General features: G+C 38.7%; 1 protein-coding gene across 3 annotated transcripts in view; it reads left to right on the top strand.

Moving 5' to 3' along the window:
• The window catches only part of IL15 (interleukin 15), an 81,801-nt gene that overhangs the window by 17,591 nt on the left and 43,616 nt on the right, over positions 1-20,594 (top strand). Inside the window, exon 1 of one of the 3 annotated variants that reach the window (XM_045998382.1) lies at positions 10,231-10,738. The exons of the other annotated variants lie outside the window; for them this stretch is intronic. The gene's annotated coding sequence lies outside the window, so the exon portion shown is untranslated. Of the gene's footprint in view, positions 1-10,230; positions 10,739-20,594 lie in introns of those variants that run through there. 3 annotated transcript variants of the gene reach the window in all.

The raw sequence follows: 20,594 nt of genomic DNA, 5'->3' as shown, positions 1-20,594 counted from the left end.
AGTAGACTTTGCTCTTTACATGGCAAAGTATGACAGACGTCTTCTTGGTGAGAATTTTAAAGTCATATCCAACTAGACCATTGCATTCCAAAGTATGAAAATATTTGCTTCCAGGATCTGACCCAATATAGAGCTTGCACCAGAATGCAAACTCACCACATCACCCAACATTTTTTTTTTCCACAAGGCCCTCCTGAGGAAGGAATTCATGTAAGCTTTGTTCACTATAGACTGGTACTTCAATAACACTGAGATAAGGATGTTAATGGCCACTTTTTCTGTGGGACCTTTGGGAAGGGTGGAACAGCCTGACTGTGAGGGTTATGATGACTGGTTCATGCTGAGGTGTCACGATGGTGATAATCACAGAGAGGTAACATTTTCAAGTGCTCACTGTGTGTCGGGGCCTGTTCTATGTATGAACATGAATGTTCACGAGTGAACTTGATCCTTACAATGACCTTACAATGACCTGGTGAGGGGAGGCTATGAAACTGAGGCCCAGGGAGATTCGTTAATCTCCATTAAACCTTATTGTTGGTTATAATGACTAAGTCAGAATGCAATCCGGATAGGAGTGAAACCAAAGTCTGTTATATCTGTTTGAGTGCTGTCCAAAAGAAGTTTCTGCAGTGGTGAGAGTGTTCTCCATCTGCCACGTCCAATAAAGTAAGCACAAACCATATGTGGCATTTGAGCCCTTGAAACGTGGCTAGCTCAACTGAGGAAGTGAATTTTTAATTTAATTTAATTTTAATTAATTTACATTTATAGTTAAATAACCACATATGGCTAGTGGCGACTGTATTGGACAGCATAGCTCCAGATAATTTTTAGATGACTATAGGCTAATAACAGAAAAACCAAACCAGGAAAATATGTTAAAAGAATTTGCTAGTCTTCCTCCATTTCTAGAGTTTCCCTGGATCCTACATTAAAAAAAATTTGTTGTTGTTGTTTAATGTTAAAAGAGAAGGAAAGGAAAGAAGGGCTGCTTGAAATCTGTTGCCATATGGAAGCAGTAGGAATCAATTAAACAACACATTATTGATTGCCTCCTCTGGTTCAGGCATTCTGCAAGACTTTGGGCATTATGCAAAAATGAATAGGAAGACATAGTTCCTGTCTGCAAGGAGCTCATAATCTAAGGAACTTTGTAGAGATGTTATACATTTTTCTTGCAGAGTCTCTTCATGTATATCTGCTATTTTATACTTTGCGGTGTTTCACTTTTAATTTTTGATATTCTAATTTTTTTCAAAAGGTAATGTATTCCCATGGTTTAAAATTCAGAGGGGGCTGAGTTGCATTTAATTCCCTTTTATGGAAGCAACCACTGTTATCATTTCCTAGTTCATGCCTTTATAAATATTTTGAGCATGCACAAGGAAACATAAACATATGTTCAGTGCTTTCTAAAAAAAAAATACGCACTATTGAGTAACCTTGCTTCTAGCACTTAAAAATCTGTATCTTGGATACTTTTTCATACTGGGTGCATAATATTCCATTCTGTGGCTCTGCCGTGATTTGTTTAAGCAGTCCTCTGTGGAGATTTAAGTTCTTTCCAGTCTTTTGCTATTACAGGACATACAGACATGAGTAAATTTAGCAATTATATTCTAACGTGAGCCAGAGTGAATTGCATTCATGTTCTCCAGAGTATATTCCACAAAAAGTCTCAGAAGGTCTTCAACACAAAAAGAGGGTTCTCTGTCTAAATAACTTTCTGTAACTTCTGGGTATTCATTGGGGATTCATAGTCTGCTTTGTTAAATTAAAATAAATCCCGCAATAATCTGTATCAGTGAAGACCATGTGTTTCCCAGGGCTGGATTTTCTGAGGTACTAGAATAGACTGTTTTTGTAGGTTGAGATCTGGGAAGCCGACTGTGATCTAGAAATGCACATGCAGGAGGCCTGCTGGGACGTGTTCTCCGGAAGGATATGTACTGGAAGGAAGCCATGACAGAAGTAAGGGAGGCAGAGGGGGCTGGTGAAGAGGGACGCAGTTGACAGCAGAGACCTCAGCCAGTGGGTCCACGTCCCTTGGAGAGTGAGTGCTCTGCAGCCCAGATGGAGTTTCAGGAATGTTCCAACTCCCAACGAAGGAGGCCAAGTCCCCACACAGAGATGTTGTGATCTTGTGCTAGACAGCTCCCTTCCACTGGGGGCATTTCTGGGGAGGAACCCTGCTCTGAGCTGTCAGCTGGGGCAGTGAGTGCCTCTGTGTTCACCACAACTCTGAATAGCACCTTCACACCTTAATGGGAATGCATATGGATTCCTTCATAGCCTTGCTGTTCAGAGCAAGTCACTTGATGTCTTCATCAAGAACTTTCTCTATGATAGATGGATGCCCAGCCGGAAGTTCTTGGGAGTAGCTAACATTCTTTGTTTCTAATTCCATTTTGGTATGGACTAATTAAATTGCGGGGGAACAAGATAAATTTTCCCAAACATATGTTTGGCCACACAGGGTCCAATGACCTGATTAGGTTAGCCGTAATCTGGTATTACTGCTATGCATTCATGGGGAATGCACATTGTTACAGTGTTTTTAAGAGGGTGTCACTTAACCTGGGGCAGATTCTCAGGGCAAAATGGCAGGAGAGCTGAGTTAGAGTTTTGTTTGTTTTCTAAGTATTTGTGTTGCCTCTTCTTGGGTGTTTCCTGAAGGAGCAAACCTGCAGTCTCCCTGGGCTAGGAAGCCCGAGTCCATGTTGCTAACAGGTGAAGGATTAGACTGTCCTGAGTCTACCCAGCTTTAAACCACAGTCTTAGGTGCTCTTACTCATCCTCCCTTTTGAAGTTAGGGATAATTAGGAAGCCAACAAGCCATAGCCATGTCTCAGGGGCATTCTGTTTGAAAATTGGATGGGTCTGAATGCTTGTTCTGTGCCTTTTAGTGTGTCTGCTAATTTCAATCTCATGCCATATGCAGAATTCATCAGTTGTCCTGGCTGTCAAGGTAGTTTGTTTCCTGATCGGAGAGGGAAAAGTATCCAAGAATGCACCTCTTCAGGTGTGCCTGATAGAGTTGATGGAGCTTCATAGAGAGGATGGAAAAATATCCAGGAGAAATCTCAAAGAAGTTCTTAGGAGGTGATGGAGGAGCTCAGTGAAGTGGGAGGTAAAACCAGTATTAAGAGTTGGCTGTTAAATGAATATGATGCACAAGTGGAGACAAAAAAGAAAAAAAAAAAACAAACCACTAAGATTCATGGCTGTGTCCAAGACCAACTTTGAAATTGAACATTTTTCTCAAAAACCTTGATCTTTGCCATCAACACAAAGCTTAATAAGAATTCTTGTTATTCTTGATATTGTATAACAGTAATGCCTTAGGTGATAGATTATTTAAAAGGGGGATTTGAAAGGGAATAAACTAAAAAAGATATTGTTAGAGGATGGGAGAAAATGATGAAAATAGGAATTTGCCTTAAATAGATCCAAAACAAATTAATCTTTTCTGACCAGTCATTGACTCTTTCCTTTTCCTCCATAACAGTTGGTATCTAAGATGTCTTTATGCTAACTCTGAAATGTTTCTGGAACCATGTCCTTCATAAGCCATTTGCAATGATTCATTTGCAGAGTGTCAGGTCCTAGAGCATGCTGGCTGCTTCTAATGATTTAACCATGGTGTCCATTTAAAATCCCAGTCTCATCTTCATATGTTCCTCCAGTTCAAGTTAGACCTGTGGGACCAGTAGGGGGAAGAAGGTGTGGTTCACATTTTCATGCCTTCTAGCCTCCTTCTGGATTTCACTGATGGAAATTCGGACCCAGAGGGGACGTAGGGCAAAAGGGCCTCTTCAGAAGATCTCTTCTGATAGGAGGTCATTCTTTGTTGGATGTTGTTTCTCTTTCTGGCTAATAGTAACTCACCATTGATACTTTCTGTGGGGGGAGGGTTCTAGAGTTGGGCATTTCTGTGGGAATTGTGTGAGTTCTTCCTCACAGGTAGAGCGGTCTGTACGCTGGCCCTCTGTGTGTGATTAGTCTTAACCTCTTCCTGTCCTCTCAGCTCTCTCCACTAGTGGGACAGCCCACCAGGTAAGTCCCTAATGGGACTTACCCATCAGGTAAGCAAGGGGACTTACCTGAGTCCCCTTGCTAAGAGGCCAGCTTTGATCCTCAGATTTGCTGAATCAAACACTGGAAATAAAATTTGATGCTTTTCTCCATTATTATATTTTTTTCCCCTTTGGTCAAGTAGGTTTAACAGCAAATCCCTTGAGCTGATATGATGTCTACCCGGGAGATGAGATGTCAGTCTGTACTGCTCAGGCTACCTACCATAACAAAATATCAGACTTGGGCTTCTGGAGGCTGAAAGTCCGAGATAAAGGTGGCCTCTATTTGCTTCTCTGGTGAGGACTCTTCTTGGCTTGCAAGTGGCTGCCTTCTCACTATGTCCCTACGTGATGGAGAGAGAGGAAATAATGTCTCTGGTGTCTCTTCTTATAGGGATACTAATCCCATAATGGGGGCCCCACCTTTATGACCACATTCAACCTTAATCACATCTCCAAACACCATCACAGTGGGAGTAGGGCTGTGACATAAGAATTTTGGGGTAAAGTGTGTAAACCTGGCGATTCACAGACCTGTACCCCTGGGGATAAAAATACATTATATGTTTATTAAAAAAAAAATTAAAAAAAAGACAAACCATAAATGACTCTTAATCTCACAAAACAAACTGGGGGTTGCTGGGGGGAGGTGGGATTGGGAGAGGGGGAGGGGGCTATGGACATTGGGGAGGGTAAGTGCTATCGTGAGTGCTGTAAAGTGTGTAAACCTGGCGATTCACAGACCTGTACCCCTGGGGATAAAAATACATTATATGTTTATTAAAAAAAAAAAATTAAAAAAAAAAAGAATTTTGGGGAAAACAATTCAGTCTGTAGCACAGTCTCTTTTATGTATAGCTCCATAGCATTTCTCATCATTCCCTCGGCTTGTGATTCTAACCATTGCCTTTCTCTTCCTTCCTGGTATTTTAGTATTCTGTGTATGGACGTGGGAACGGTTCTTGGGGTGAGGTTGGTGGTCTGGAGGAAGTAAAAGTAGTAAGGGCTTGCCTGAGTTAGCTCTGGACTGGGTGTCTGGACCTAGCTGTAAAACTCTCTTTAGAATGTGGGGCAACTTAATGCTTCTTCATCCCCAGCACTGGGTTCTATTCATCAGTTCCAGGGCAAGAGTAAAGCCACGTTCAAGATCCTCTTGAACTATCATCCTTACCCACCTTCTTGAATTCTGAGCTCTGTGGGTAATGTCAATTTGCTGGAGTGACACTACCAATTATTTTTTATTTTTTATTTTTTTAAGATTTTATTTATTTATTTGACAGACAGAGATCACAAGTAGGCAGAGAGGCAGGCAGAGAGAGAGAGGGGGGAAGCAAGCTCCCTGCTGAGCAGGGAGCCCGATGCAGGGCTCGATCCCAGGATCCTGAGATCACGACCTGAGCCAAAGCCAGAGGCTTTGACCCACTGAGCCACCCAGGTGCCCCACTAATTTTTTTTAAGTAATATATCATTTTTTATTCTTTTACTTTCAATCTATCTCTTTATGCATTTTTTATTAATGTGTATTATTTGTTTCCAGGGTACAAGTCTCATTCTGAAAGGCCAGCTCAAATGTCACCTTCTCACTGAAGTTTTTCCCAATCCCTCATCTTCCTCTCTTTAGAATTAATTGCTTCACCCTGTGTTTTAACATGGGCCTTTCTTTGTCTTTCTATTCAAACACTCAGTGCATTAGTTAGTTGTTTGCAATTTTACCCCCAGGTTGACAAGTTCCATAAGGATCAAAACCAGTTACTAGGTTCTTATACACGATGAGTTTTGAATAAATATTTTAAATAATTCAGGAAGGTTCCAGTGTACAACCATGTATATTGAGTGACTACACTTTTGGACTTAGAATTATATGAAGCTTTTATTAAATCAGTAAGAGTCAGAAATAAGAGTATATAGATAATTTTATTATTATTAATATTAACATAAATATCCTGTATGTTATGGGCCATACGGAATTTTGGATAAGATGTTTCTTATTTTATACTCCTTAACCGTTAAAAACGGCCTTTTTAAAAAATGGAAATATCCTACTTTAGGGTTTTCTAATGGTGTAATTTGTTGGCATATTTAAACCCCTTCAAAATTATATTTCCCTTGGGGTGCCTGGGTGGCTCAGTGGGTTAAAGCCTCTGCCTTCAGCTCAGGTCATGATCCCAGGGTCCTGGGATTGAGCCCCGCGTCGGGCTCTCTGCTCGGCAGGGAGCCTGCTTCCCTTCCTCTCTCTCTGGCTGCCTCTCTGCCTACCTGTGATCTCTGTCTGTCAAATAAATAAATGAAATCTTAAAAAAAATTATATTTCCCTTGAAAATCTGATGTTATAATGTTGTGTTTTACTTCTGAGTGTCTGAGTGGAGACTTTGCTACTCCACTCTTAGAATAGATATTTGTAACTTATTTTCAGCATCTTGCCTGGAGTTGGTCAGTAACTTGGTATCAAAACTCGACCGTTCTCCTATACCGTAAAAAGAGATAAACTTGAAATGGATAAAAGACCTCAACGTGAGGCAGGAATCTATCAAAATCCTAGAGCAGAACATAGGCAGTAACCTCTTCGACATCAGCCACAGCAACTTCCTTCAAGATATGTCTCCAAAGACAAAGGAAACAAAAGCGAAAATGAACTTTTGGGACTTCATCCAGATCAAATGCTTCTGCACAGCAAAGGAAACAGTCAACAAAACAAAGGGGCAACCCACGGAATAGGAGAAGATATTCGCAAATGACACTACAAACCAAGGGCTGATATCCAAGATCTATAAAGAACTCTTCAAACTCAACACACATAAAACAGATAATCATGTCAAAAAGATGGGCAGAAGATATGAACAGACACTTCTCGAAAGAAGACATACAAATGGCTAACAGACACATGAAAAAAATGCTCATCATCACTGGCCATCAGGGAGATTCAAATCAAAACCACATTGAGATACCACCTTACACCAGTTAGAATGGCCAAAATTAACAAGACAGGAAACAACATGTGTTGGAGAGGATGTGGAGAAAGGGGAACCCTCTTACACTGGTGGTGGGAATGCAAGTTGGTGCAGCCACTTTGGAAAACAGTGTGGAGATTCCTTAGGAAATTAAAAATAGAGCTACCCTATGACCCTGCAATGGCACTACAGGTATTTACCCCAAAGATGCAGATGCAGTGAAAAGAAGGGCCATCTGTACCCCAATGTTCATAGCAGCAGTGGCCACAGTCACCAAACTGGAAAGAACCAAGATGCCCTTCAAAGGACGAATGGATAAAGAAGATATGGTCCATATATACAATGGAGTATTATGCCTCCATCAGAAAGGATGAATACCCAACTTTTGTAGCAACATGGACGGGACTGGAAGAGATTATGCTGAGTGAAATAAGTCAAGGAGAGAGAGTCAATTATCATATGATTTCACTTACTTGTGGAGCATAAGAAATAACACAGAGGACATTGGGAGATGGAGAGGAGAAGTGAGTTGAGGGAAATCGGAGGTGGAGACAAAGCATGAAAGACTGTGGACTCTGAGAAACAAACTGAGGGTTTTGGAGGGGATGGGGTTGGGGGGATTTGGTGGGTCTGGTGGTGGGTATTATGGAGGGCACATATTTCATGGATCACTGGGTGTGGTGCATAAACAATGAATTTTGGAACACTGAAAAAATATAAAATTTTAAAAAATGTCAGAAGGTCCTTGAAATTATATATCATAACATTTGTGCATCCTTTAAATAAACTAGTGACATTTAAGATTGCTAAATTAAAAAAAGAAAGTAAATATTTTAGCTTTTATTAGCCAAATGATCTACCAAATTAGTCCACTCTGCCTTTATTCCTGCCATAGACGTGGATGGGTGTGACTCTGTCCCAATAAAACTTTTATGTACAAAACAGGTGGTGGGTGAAGTTTGGGCTGTGGGTTATGGTTTGCCTACTCTGCATATATAAGATGAAGAAATTCTATTTCTCACTTGATCCTATATTATTATTTTAAAGGAACTGAGATGCTTAAAACCAACCAAATATGTAATCCAGCCATCCGGTTTCTGAATGATTTCACCAGCATAAGGAAATTAGAGATTAAAGTAGATCAGATTTTTTTGAATGACTCATTGAAGCTTTTGAAAAATATTGAGAACAATGTGAAGTCAAGTTCAATCTCAAGAATGAAACAAAATAAAGTCATAGAAATGGAAATTCAAGGGAAGTGACTTCTTTTTGATAAAGTGAAAATACACATTTTATTTTTACTTTCAGTTTACATTTATACCTTCAGGAAAAAAATTCTGTAACGTGTGTATAGATCAGGATAAACAAAGGCGTAAGTAGAAGTGTTTATGAAAATTGAAACAATACGGATCCTTGTAGGAAAAAGGTAACTCCTCTCTTCTGCAGTCATTTTCAGCATCAGGAAATAATAAAGGAAATATAAATTGAAAGAAAAAGTATGATGAGCTCGCTTCATATGATTCCTTGAAACTGCTCTGTTTCTTAGAATTTTTATTAGGAATTCCCCAAACTCAAGAAACAACTTAGTGACAGTTTCAGAGTATACACATGTTAGGAGTTGCTGCTGCTGAGAGCTCAGGGAAGAAGCAGGATGGGATTTTGGATATTGAGGGATAGAATAGCTTTCTTAGAATAGCAACATAGCTCTGAATTGTCTTGTCACTACAAGAGATTTATGAAAATAAATAGACACATTATTTTAAGAAAACCCATTATGATCTATTCTGGGGCAGGAAATAGGGGAATTTTCTTTAAATGAAATCATACTTGCAATATGCAAAAAAAATTAACAGGAACTTCCCCTCAGTTGTTTCGAGGTCATAAGCAAAGTGCCACGTGCTTTCTGTATTTCTAATTCTCCTTGATTCCTAGACTTTAAGTTATGGCTTCCTTTGGGATACTACATAACAGAAGCGTTTTGATGTGGTTATTTTGTGTAAGCCTGTGATAGTTGTTCTTGTCTGATGTGAGGGAGGATTGAGAGGAATATAGGCTAGGTAGAATTAAAGATACGTTCTTACAATTTGCATAGTCAAAACAGGCCATCAACTGTAAGATGTTTCTTAATGAGCACTGGGGTTGCAGTAACAAGGATTCAGAGAGGTGATATTTCTGTAGGCTGTTCCTTTGAAGGTAGCTTTTATTTTGGGGAATCCATTGGGAAGCATACTAGACTCTATGCTCAAGAAATTTTGGCCATTGATGTTTGTGCTAACTAAACATCCCATGTAGTATTTATCATTATCCTTGTTTTCTTTTTTTAGATTCTGAAATAAATGCATTTAGAAAGCTGAATTTGAGTATAGACTAGGTTATATAAGATCTCTTTTCTACACGCTTTCCTTTTTTTTATTTTGGCCAGGACTGCAACATATAGGCGTGGGTGGTCTTGAATCATCATCTTTAATTCAATTTATGTCACGCTTTTAATCTTTTTCCTTACTGTTTTTCTGATTATCAAAGTACTATGTGTTCATTATGGTAAGAGTGAAACTATAGGAAACCGTAAAGTGGGGAAAATATCAGATCCAGCAATGCAATTACTAAGAGACAACTCATTGCATCGTTATTTTTTCTACATAGTGGATACAAAAAAGTTGGAATATTTGCCTCTTAGTTTGTTTTCTTAACAGCAGACGGTGACATTTCCCTTTGATGTTACGTAAGTAAAGTAAGTATTATTCTTAATGTGCGTATAATGCTCTGATTTAAAATGTATCACAATCTATTGTTATTGCATTCATTTGTGGTTATTAAAAATAATACTTATGTGAATATATCTTTGAATAAATCTCCATCTAGATTTCTGACAATTTTGTTAAGGAAAATTTCCAAAGAGGAGAATTAAGATGTCTGACATTATAAATATTTTAATGGTGCTCAGCACATATTCCAGAAAATATGTATAAATTTATATCTTTGGCACCATTCTGTGAGCCTTGGTGACATGTCATCCTCATGAGTGCTGACATTTTAGAGTTTTAAAACAATTCTTCCTGGTGCCATGACAAATAGCGCAGTAGCTTGGGACCAGTGTAATTTCCCGCCAGGAACTCACGTGGCATGAGATTGCAGGGTGACTCACAAACCATCCGTAACAAACAACAGAGAGAGCGAAAAGCCATAAAATCCAGCGTTGTGTCAGTGTAGGCAAAAGCAGCGGAGGCCAAGCAGAATTTGTCCCGGAAGCCCTACTGAATGGCACAGAGGAATGGCAAGACAGGAGGGCCCCGTGACAGCAGAGGTCCACAGTCACCAGCAGATCAGTAGTGCGAGAAGGAAAGAACCCTGTTCTGAGTTGGAACGAAGCTCCAACAGAAAGTCACTGCTGTAAGAAATGGAGAAAGATTCTCTGTTCCCGTTGCTGGCAGATCTCAGAGGGCACGTTCCAGAAGGAGGGGAATGCACCGGAAGGAAGGAGCCGTGTTCCTCAGTGGCAGCTTCCAGGGATGAAGCTAGATCGGCTCAGAACAGAGGCATATGCCGCCTCTTGGGAACTCTGAGGGACTTCACAGGGACTTCTTGCCTGGGCTTTCCTCCCGACATGGAGATGGGAATGAAACAGGCTCTGTGGCTCATCTTTAACCGGGATGATGATGGAGTTAGTAACACATTCTTGACCTTCTCTCTGCCTGAGAACGACTACTTAAGGTGCAGTCTGTGTGCTGTGTGCCCTTAGAAATGTCTAGCCCCACAGTCCTCCCTTCTGTGGGCTCTCTCCCCTCTCCTACTTGTCGCCCATTTTCACTTCCTCCTGCTTGCCTCAATCGCACTCCTTAATGGAATACTTTTTCTGTGTCTAATGATGATGTCATATCTATTGTTTGTCTGATTTCCATTGGGATTTCTCCTCTGATTCATTTGTTATTAAAAAACATATTGCTTGGGGGCACCTGGGTGGCTCAGTAGGTTAAAGCCTCTGCCTTCAGCTCGGGTCGTGATCCCAGGGTCCTGGGATCCAGCCCCGCATGGGGCTCTCTGCTCAGCAGGGAGCCTGCTTCCTCCTCTCTCATCTCTCTGCTTGTCTCTCTGCCTACTTGCGATCTCTGTTAAATAAATAAATAAAATCTTAAAAAAAAGCCATATTGCTTGATTTTCAAGCATTTAAGAATTCCCTAGGTATTTTCCCGTTACTGATTTCACAGCCAGAATTCTGTCAGAGAATAAGCATTGAATAATTTCAGTCCTTTTAATTTTGTAATGACTTGCTTAATGACCCAACATATGGTCAACTTTGGCAAATGTTCCAATAGAACTTGAAAAAAGTGTGAATTTTGACGTTGTTGGTACAATGCAGAGTACAAGTCAGGTAGATAAGTGTATTTTTTTTTCCAGACCTACCCTATGCTTTCTGAATTTATATTTATTATTATTCTATGAACTTGTGAGAGGGATATTTTTAAATCACCCACAATAATGGTGAATTTGCCTATTTTTCCTTTGCTTCTATTCATTTTCTTGATAAAATTTAAAGCTATGGTTTTAGAAGGTTTTCTCTTGGATGGTGATTCCCCCTGATGGATGGACATTTTCATGGTTATGAAGTGCCCTCTTGTCTTGTTATTTGGTTTACTTTCTGCTTTTGCCAATATTATACAGTTATCCCAGATTATTTCATTTAATGCTTGCAGGATATATAGTTTCCCTTCCGTTTACCTTCGGCCTGTCTTTGCCCGTATGTTACAGGCGTGTCTCTTGGCTCTGTTTTATATTTTTGTTTTTAATTCCACCTGACAATTTTAGTCCATTTTCATTTAAGTACTGATATAATTGTGTTTATATCTCCCATCCATCTCTTTATGCAGCTTTTTCTTCCTTTCTTGCTTTTGTGTAGGTTAATCAACTTTTTACTATCCCCCTTTCCTCTACTAATTTGTTAGTTAATATTTTACTCTTATGCGTTACCTTAAATATTACAACATACATCTTTTTAAAGTTGATACTCTGGATATTAGTTGTTATCTACACCATTTGTGTATTACACTGTATCTGGTGATTTTTTTTTTTAAAGATTTTTTTTATTTGACAGAGAGAGAGAGAGGGAATACAAGCAGGGGGGGGCGAGGGAGAAGCAGGCTTCCTGCTGAGCTGGGAGCCTGATGGGCGATTCAGTCCCAGGACCCTGGGATCATGACCTGAGCGAGCCGCAGACACTTAACGACTGAGCCACCCAGGCGCCTCTTATCTGGTGATTTTTTTTAAGAAGAGATGGTTTCAGTGTGATTCAACCTCTTTTAAAGTAATATAAACTTTAAATTATTTTCATGAGGTCATAATATCGTTGACCACCTAAGCTTGGTCAAAATTTCACAAGAAGAAAACTACCCATGATTTTATTTATGAACATCAGTGCAAAACTCAGAAAATTATCAGGACAAAGAATCCAGTAACTCATTCAAGGAGTAATATATCATGATAAAGTAGAGTTCATTCCAGGAATGAAAAATTATGAACTCTGCTAAAAAGAATTCATCATAATAATTGATCTAAGGGAAAAATTACGTTAATCTCTATAGATGCTGAGTGTTCATCTGACAAAACTGAACAGCCATTCTAGATATTTTTTTTAAAGAGACAACTCAGTAAAGTAAGAGTTAAACATTTTGTAACCCTAACAATTTATGCAATCACACATATATACACACGCCAAAGACAGTATAATAATTAATGGCAAAATGCTAGAGGCACTTCTGCTATTTCTGCCAAAAGACAAACCAGATAAGGGCGCACAGCTCTCATGCCTACTGCTGATGCTTTACCAGAGCTGTTAGTCAACAGCACCAGACAAGAGAAACTGTAGATGACTTTAATACTTAGAAAACCCCAAAGAATGTAACTGAAAAGATTTCTAACTATGATTCAATTCTAACATCTAAAAGAGAGCACGGGGGGGAAAAAAAAGACAAATCTGACTCATTAAATCCTTTGGTTTGGCAACAAAACAAAAAAGCAGCTACTCTAGAGAAATCCTGAAGACGAATGGTAAACTTGGCAAAAACTTGAAATCACCAAGTTTTCTTTTTCTTTTTTTTAAGATTTTTTTTATTCATTTGAGAGAGAGAGAGAGTGAGAGAGCAGAAGCAGTGGGAATGGCACAGGGAGAAGCAAACTCCCAGCTGAGCTGGGACTTAGGGCCCTGGGATCATGACCTGAACTGAAGGCAGACTCTTAGCCATCTCAGCCACCCAGGCACCCCGCCAAGAGTTTTCTAATGTATTTTAGAAATCGTGGGTTTGGGGAGAAATAAAAAGCAGTAGAACAACCAGCACAGTCTTGAATTCATAAAAATTCAACCTCATGCAAAATGGTAGTCTTTTTTTGATTTATGGAATGTGGGAATATAAGTATATATTTCTCAATTTGCTTGCATTTCATCAGGAAACTGTCAAGGATTCATAGGAGCTAATAAAAATGGTTGTTTAAATAAAGAGAAGAGGGTGGAGAGAATACAGGGTGGAAAGGGAAGAGAATGAGGGCATGATTTCTAAATGAATACCTTGTCATATTGTTTTCTTTCTCAACATTGTGACTATATTACCTTTAGAGAAAAAATACAATAAAATGTAATTTTTTGTGAATTTGTTAAGTGAGAAATTTTATTTCATTCTATCTTGCATTCTTGGTAACTGTGGACACTGAATTCCTTAAAAGTGTCTGCATTTTTACTCTTTGTACCTATCTGTTCAAGTTTCTCATATTTGGAGATATTTTTTATTACCAAGTTTTATAATCCTTTAATATATAAGTCACCAGTACATTTAAAATTTTTATCTAGACACTTTTAGTCTGTTTATCCCTTATTTTATTAATTTATTGAACTTAATCATTTTTGTTTTGTCAAATCTATCAATCTTATTTTGTTGAATTTTTTTAAAAATTACCTTAAGCCTATCCAGAAATCAGGTGCTTACTTAATGTATTTTTCCTAGCTGTCTTTTTTTTTAAAGCTGGAATTTGTCATATGAAGTGAGAGGAGAATATAATTTTTCTCAACACCTAACCAGTAGCTTCATAGAGTCTTTGTTAAATAGTAACCATTTCTCTTATCTGCTGTTCCAAGATTCTTTCATAGAGATATCTGTCAGTACATCAGTCACTTATTTTTATTTTGTCGTAAATTTTGACATCTACTAGGACTAGTTTTTTTTTTTTAATTGCCTTTTAATTTCAAAATTATTTTCACCAGTGGACTCTTCCACATGAACTTAAAAATCATAGAGTCGGGCACCTGGGTGGCTCAGTGGGTTAAGCCGCTGCCTTCGGCTCAGGTCATGATCCCGGGGTCCTGGGATAGAGCCCCATGTCAGACTCTCTGCTCAGTGGGGAGCCTGCTTCCCTTCCTCTCTCTCTCTCTGCCTGCCTCTCTGCCTACTTGTGATCTCTTTCAAATAAATAAAATCTTAAAAAAAAAAATCATAGAGTCAATCTCACTTCCTGTTTCAACTTTTATGTCAATTTCACTTCCAATTTCATTTCTTATGAAATAATTTGGAAAGAGAATTATACCTCTGTAATATACAGTGTTACCATTCAAGAATTCAAAGTGTTTGATTGTCCTTTTTGCTTTTCAATCTAGTTTTACTGATTTTTTATATTGTTCTAGTGTATTTCCTTATCATGTTCATTCCTAAGTATTGTATAATTTTTTCAGTAATGTGAATTAGGTAATTTTCTCTACATATTGCTAAGATACAGATGATGAACATGAAAATAAGTGGTTATTTAATTTTTATTTTTCATTCATTTTGTTACAAACTTTCTCATAGAACTTGCTATTTTAGTTCATATGATGTCTCGGGTAATTTGCTTAGCTTTGTTAGTTAAATAATTGTAGAATCAAAATAAATAATTGTAGTATCTATAATTAATGGTTTTATGTTTTTGGATAGTTATAATTGTATATTTTTACACCTTGTATTTATTAACCAAATTTCAGGGGCACCTGGGTGGCTCAGTTGGTTAAACATCTGCCTTGGATCAGGTTATGATCACAGGGTCCTGGGATCGAGTCCTGCCCGCATCAGGCTCCCTGCTCAGCGGGGGAGTCTGCTTCTCTCTCTGCCTGTGTGCTCTCTCTCCCTCTCTCTCAAATAACTAATAAAAGTCCAAAAAAGATAAAAGAAAGAAAAGAAATTCTGGGAATTTCTTCCAGATACCAAAGAATAACCACAAGAGCATCCATTCTTATTCTTCAATACGATGGGGATACTGGAGTGATTTGCTAGTAGGTTTGAAGCTGGAATTAGTTTTAGGAAGATTTGCTTGTCATAGGAAATTACTATTCTATTCCTATTATTAAGAATTTATTATTCTAAAAAAATGTGTAGCGAGTTTTGCCAGAGGTATTTTTAGCTCAGGACTGGTGCGGTGTTGAAGAGATTGGGCTGACTGGAATTTGAAACACGGCTCCACCACTGGGCAGCATTGCATCACAGCCTCTGGGTGGCTGCTTAGGCTCTGGTCTCGGTTTCCTCATTTATAAAGTGCAGCTAGCAATCATACCTACCTCATAGGCATTCTATAAATGGCACATGAGCTAAAGCCTGTGATGTGTTTGGCATTGCCCTTGGAATAGAGCTGGCACTCAGTAAGCGATGACTATTATTACCATCTGTTGAGTTGATGGTATGATTTTTCTATGGGATAACTTAAGATGAAAGAATTTGAGCAAAGCAAGTCTGACTGGAATCTTCGATTGCATGGCCCACCTTAGTGACATCTGCCCACCCCGTGTTTGAGCATCTGTGGTTTAATTCTTACTCTTTTTTTCCACTCTCAGTATGCCACTCACCTTAACAAAAATGTGTACTTGCTTTGTCCAGTCAGCAGGATTAAGAAACAAGTTTGTCTTCTACTTTTCAGGGCTCTGTTTATTCAGTTGTCAGGAGGAAGGGTGGAGTTGAATTAAATACTAATTTTTCAGTGTTTTTTCCTTCTAGTTCTCTTATAGTGGGTGATATTGGGAAAGGTGCTTATTTTTGTCTTGGTATCGTAATGCACATAGTATTCAGAAGGTTGTCAAAGCATGCTGAGTGTTAGCCATACACACGTATATATACTGAGGATTAGTCATGTATGTACACAAGCATGGGCCTCACTTTCATCATCTAAGTAAGCTTACTTAATTCTCTGTCTAAATTTTAATTTTTTGATGCAATCGGTTATTTAAATATTTGAAGGAAAAAGCTAACCCGAGGTTAACATTTCTTTATGGGACATTAGGCTTTGCCTACCATCACTGTTATTAGTAAAGCTCAGTTTACAGAGATGGGTTTGTGCATTACAAAAGCGTACATGATATGTGATTATTTTTTCTCAGTATGTGTTTTATAATTGTGGTTAAACCACTTTGTAATTTTATTAAAATTTGTTGTATGATTACTTTTGTGATAGAGACAAGAAATTTTCTTTAAAATGGACGTCCTTTGGAAAGACAGATGCTGCGGATCCTCTGAGCCTCAGTCTACCTTACTGGGTCATGCTTTTACAGCCATCTCTGTTCTACTGGAGTCAGCTTACTTTATGCCATCTCCCCGCTGCCTCTCCTGGGCGCGCTGCTGGCTCCTTCTCAGTCATCTTCTATATTCTTTTGTGGGTTTAGGGAGGCGCTTCTGACTTGCTTCCAGAGAGGAGGCTTGGTTGTGTTCTCAGTCTTTTTCTCTGCCTGGCTGATCTTCGTCCTGGTTCTACTGTCACATTTTATTGCCTCTAGAATGGGGCTACCCAACACACTGGTCTCCATTAGGGATTTCAAAGCTGAGAGGCAGGATCAAGCCTTCCCCCAAGGCTACTCTCCGCTCACTTTCCCAAATATATCAACCCCCCGAAGGGGAAATTTACTGCACACGCGTCTTCTTCAACCTCTGTTTCTCTTAGGCTTCTTACGTCCTCGTTGAGACATCTACTTGCAGCCCATCTTTCTTACCCTGACGCTAACCTTTTGTCTGGTGTTTAGATATAGATTGTGTTTTTACTCTCTACTGTGAAGAAGCTCTCTCTAGACCAAGTCACATTTTCAAGGTAGGAACCTCCAGTAAAGCTAGGTGGTAGGGATCTTCCAAACAGGAATGAACATTGGTGTAGTTGAGAAGAGCATAGTATAGTGGTAAAAATATGGATGCAAGCCAGGCTGCCTGGTTTCCTGCTCTGCTGCTGCCACCTGTTCACTGTGTAACTTTGGGCAAATTGTATAATTTCTCTGTTCCTCAGATTTCTCACCTTTATGCTATGATATCATTATCTTCCTTACAAAGTTGCCATAATAAAAAAGTTAGTTAAAAATATATGCATAGGGGCACCTGGGTGGCTCAGTGGGTTGAGCCTCTGCCTTCGGCTCAGGTCATGGTCTCAGGGTCCTGGAATCGAGCCCCGCATCGGGCTCTTTGCTCAGCAGGGATCCTGCTTTCCCCCCTCTCTCTGCCTGCCTCTCTGCCTACTTGTGATCTCTCTGTCTGTCAAATAAATAAATAAATAAATTAAAAAATATATGCATACCTTAGAACAGTAACTGATAAGTAGTACTTGATTATTTGTTAGCAATTATTCTTTTGATATTATTAGTCATAGTAAAAAATTATCCTTTTAGATATTTGAAGGCATGGAACATAACTGGAATGTGGTAAAGTGATCGACCTCACTGGAGAGAAATAAGAAACTTGCTATTGGCAAGTAAATGGAAAATTTGGAAATAAAGGTACCTGAGTGAGTAGGACTTTGAAAGTGTCATAGTATGTATGTATGTATGTATTGAAAGTACCATAGTGTTTAGACATATAATAGTAAGCAGTAGGAAGACTTGATAAAATTTGGGTGACAGTAATGTTGTTATAAATGAACCCATAAGGGATACAAAGAGTAGAGTCAAAAAGTGAGAGAAAAGATTGAAGTTAAGACAGTTCAACCTGAAGGAGACACAAGCCCAATTAAGTTGTTGCAAATAGCAGCAGGGATCCAGGAAGACATAGAGATGACTGGCTGGGGTTATAGAGAACTCAGGCCAGTGTTGAATAGGAGAGAAATGGAGAGTTGTCAGAAGAGGGTACTGTCTAGGGAGAATTTTTTTTTTTTTTGAGGGGTAGGAGGTGGTGTGTGTTGGGAAGTACTCCTTTCTCTGCTGTAGTCTGTAAGAGTTTTTGTAGACCTGGACAGAAAAATTTTGATTTTAGGTCAAGTTTGAGATAGCGATAGGCTATTCAGGTAGAAACATCCATTGGTCAGGAATTGACAAATAGTTTGTGTTAAGGGCAAGATGGTAAATGTTTTAGTCTTTGTGCACCAAATATGGACTCTGTTTACAGAATCTTCTTTTTAAATGTTTTAAACTCTTCTTCTAATTTTTTTAAAAAGGTAAAAAGTGTGAAACAAAAACAAGCTGTAATCTGATTTGTCATCTAAAGACCTAGCTTGCCAACCCCTGCTGTAATTTATTGCAGAAGAACAGAACCTTGGCAGAGTTGTTATGGGTTAGAGATCTAGATTTAGATTTCCTTTTTTTTTTTTTTAGATTTTATTTATATATTTGACAGAGAAAGAGATCACAAACAGGCAGAGATGCAGTGGGGGCGGGAGGGGGGCAGGCTCCCTGCTGAGCAGAGAGCCTGATGCAGGGCTTGGCTCCCAGGATCCTGAGATCATGACCTGAGCTGAAGGCAGAGGCTTAACCCACTGAGCCACCCAGGCACCCCTAAATTTAGATTTCTTCATCTTCAGCAACTATATAATTTGAGAAGTCATTAGTGAGTATGGATGCCTGTATTACAGTATTCTAGCTAAAATTGAATAGTGTTGTGAAGATAAAATGATATAAATATTTAAAGCAAAGGAATTTTTTGTCTAGAACTAGATTTTATAAAATTGTGTTTTTCTTCTTGTGAGTTCTGTAAAGTTAATTTGTAAGAACGTCTCTTTCAACTAGATACCAAAGTAAGTTCAATAAAATTAATATAGATATGTTTCCAAAATACTCATGAGAACGTAACATAACCATTTCAGGGAATTCATGATTTCATAGTTCCACAGAAATTAACACAAAATTATGTTTGACTTGCTGGGTGTCACAGGTATCACAGAGACGAAAAGTGTTACTTCCGGTCTGTGATGCTGTCATCATGATAAATGATGGCATGAAACCAGACATAAGAATTGTAGCTGATGTGGGAGAGAGAGGTTCTTGTCTCATGGGGTCTAAGAATGAATCTCTCAAAGGAGAGTGAGTAGAGTGACAGAAGTTTAGTAAGCAAGGATACAGGAGAAAAGCTCTCAGGAGTGAGAGGGGCCCCTACAGGTTGCCACTGAAGGCTTTTAGGGATATCTTTTATAGAAAGCTAACCAAGGATCTTAAATCTGTTTAATATCTTTATTGATTGCACCGTTGAGTAAGGACTAGTGATAACTAACCCCTTCAGTGGCATCCTTTTTAGGGTTCAGTAATTCTTGGTTGGTCATAAGTAACTGTTATATAAGACCCCACCTCTGACATCTAGTCTGGATGGTCTGGTTTGTTCCCTTATCTCTGGTTTCCTTTCATCTCCTATGTTTTGAATTTTGTGAGCCTGATCCTATGGCCCCGTGCCTGCCTCTCCCTGCCTAGCCCCGCCTGTCCCTTATTTGTAACCAGCTGCCCTTCACTTTAAGACATTGAGATTATTTATATTTTAACTGTGGGGTTGGAGGGAGTTGTATTCTTTTAAAACTGACCAAAGTAAATGTGTGTAGAAAGAATTAATAAAACAATTTGAGTTCTTTAATTCTACCCAAATTAACCAGAATCAATGGTACAATTTAAAGAAGGCTCTTAAGCTAGACAAAATTAATGAGTCCATTTATTCCCTCGATTCAAGTAGATTACTAGAGAGTAAGTACATTTTCCTAGCTGACTTTTATTGATTGTAAATTTAGCCAAGGCATTTTGCATTTTACAATAAATTTCTAGAGAGATTCGTCTTTTTTGTTAAAACCTAGAAATTATTTTGTTTTAGTTAAGGTGATGCTTTATTTCTGATAAACTTTTGAAATCCACAAAGACTATTACTTTCATACAGATGCAGAGTTCAGATTACAGAGAGTAGTTTTAGATGAACTCAGGATTATGTTCAGTTTCAAGTTCTCAGTTTGAAGAGAAACATTGATAAGTAGAATTTGACTTAGGAGAAGACAACCAAGAATATGAAATATCTAGGTACTTACTCAAGTGAAAAACAGCCAAAACAATGAGCATGGAAAAGAAAAAAACTTGGAGGGGCTGGGGGCGTGTTTGCGGGGAACTACATGTATATTATTTTTCTTGAATATTTAACATAGCAGAGGAGGCACCAACGGATTCATTTATCCATTCACCCATCTATCTGTCCACACATTCATCCATCCAGCCTTAAAAATATACTCTTCTTTATTGCAGTCGCCATGCATGTGCTTGAGATACAAAGATGCATTAGGTAAGCCCGACCTGAAGAAAGTCACAGACTAAAAGGGAGACTGAGTTTTGTGGACACACTAACTAACTGGGTAA

This window comes from Meles meles, chromosome 2, assembly GCF_922984935.1.
Source record: "Meles meles chromosome 2, mMelMel3.1 paternal haplotype, whole genome shotgun sequence".
Classification (NCBI taxonomy): Eukaryota; Metazoa; Chordata; class Mammalia; order Carnivora; family Mustelidae; genus Meles; species Meles meles.
Note: the sequence above shows the minus strand (reverse complement) of the source record. Positions and strands in the feature narration are given on the sequence as shown.